The sequence below is a fragment of the Carya illinoinensis genome, chromosome 10, assembly GCF_018687715.1.
Source record: "Carya illinoinensis cultivar Pawnee chromosome 10, C.illinoinensisPawnee_v1, whole genome shotgun sequence".
Lineage (NCBI taxonomy): Eukaryota > Viridiplantae > Streptophyta > Magnoliopsida > Fagales > Juglandaceae > Carya > Carya illinoinensis.
Genome location: NC_056761.1, coordinates 27,938,786 through 27,940,377, shown reverse-complemented (window position 1 = coordinate 27,940,377; position 1,592 = coordinate 27,938,786). Strand labels below are relative to the sequence as shown.

Genomic DNA, 1,592 nt, shown 5'->3' with positions numbered 1-1,592 from the left:
AATAAGACATCAAATTTACACTAACTCCTAAATCTAGCAAAGCTTGTCAAAATCATGATTCACAATATTACATGCAATAGTTGGACAACCCGGATCCCTTGTACTTAGGAGGAATTCGCTATTCAATTAGAGCACTAACTTGCTCTGTCAGAAATATTGTTTTCTTAATATGATACTTTCTTTTAATTGTACACAAATCTTTAAGAACTTTTGTATAAGTAGGAACTTGTTTAATAACATGTAGTAAGGGAAGGTTAATTTTTACCTGCTTGAGGTTCTCCAGTATTTCATTGCTAGGATCCAAAGTTCACTTATTTAATTTTAAAACTTGAGGAAATGATACCTTAACTGGGCTTTTTATTACTTCGGCTTCCTTGTGCAACTCGACACCACTATTACTTTGATCATCTTCAACATCCTCTGACTTATCAGTTATTGGGATGTGTAAGAATTTGTCATTTCGTGTCACAATGGCATTGATATCATTCAATTTCTTTTTGCGCCATATGTTGGCCTTGGGGTGTAGATTGAGCTTGAGAAGGGAATATGCCACACTCATTCACACTCAAGGAGCTCATTATCTTGGATACATGACTCTTTATCTTCTTATTTTCTTCGACAATCTGCATAATCAAATACTTAAACTTTTGATTAGTTTTACCCTGTGCCTTCTAAGCAGTTCCTAGAAGAAGATGATGCATGATACGATGTAGGGTAAGTTCTTTTATTTTTAGATTTCTAGCTAAAATTGGGGTGATTACACCACCCAAGATTGTAGGTATTGGAGAAAGATGCAAAAGGCTTCATGTACACACCTAAGGTATTACATTGTTCCTTATACATTCCCCTCATTTAAGTAAATGGGAGGCACTCTTAAGCTAAGTGATCTACCCCACCACACACAAAACACGGTCCAAAGGACTCTACATGAGTAGCCATGTGTGTTGGCTTTAAATTCTTAAGTTTTGACACCTCTAACTCCCTAGTAAGCATATCAACTTTAGCTTTTAACTTATCCTCTTCCCTAAGATGGTAAATTCTACTTCAATTTGGATTTCTAGCAAGTCATGACCTATTTGTATTATCAATATCACTAGGTCATGTCCAAGTGTGAGCTTTTTTAGTAAGGTCATTCAGATATTCTATAGACTCATTTGAATTTTTCTGCAAAAAGTCACTATTGCACATGATTTCTATGAATTGACCCTCTCTAGGTGTAAGTTCCTCATAAAAATAATTAACTAAGCACCAGTTCTCATACCCATGGTGAGGACACATACTCAACAACTCCTTAAATCTCTCTCAAGCCTGATACAAAGTCTCACTATCCTTTTATACAAAGATGGAGATCTGCCTCTTCAAAGCATAAGTCTTATGTTGGGAAAAGTATTTGTTAAAGAATACATGTGTCATCTCGTTTCATGGTCCTATTGATCGTGGTCTTAGTGAGTACAACCAGCTCTTTGCTCTATCATTCAAAAAGAAAGGAAAGAACATAAGTCTTACAACATCATAGAGAAAGGAAAGAACATAAGTCTTACAACATCATTTGTAGCATTATTATGATTATGGAAAGTCATAACTACTTCCTC

The 1,592-nt window shown here is 35.2% G+C and overlaps 1 non-coding gene across 1 annotated transcript; it reads left to right on the top strand.

Moving 5' to 3' along the window:
- The first annotated feature begins 1,258 nt into the window (after nt 1-1,258).
- LOC122280205 lies at nt 1,259-1,366 on the top strand. Its single transcript, XR_006229791.1, has one exon. It is a non-coding gene; the product is annotated as a small nucleolar RNA R71 (small nucleolar RNA).
- The last annotated feature ends 226 nt before the right edge of the window (nt 1,367-1,592 follow it).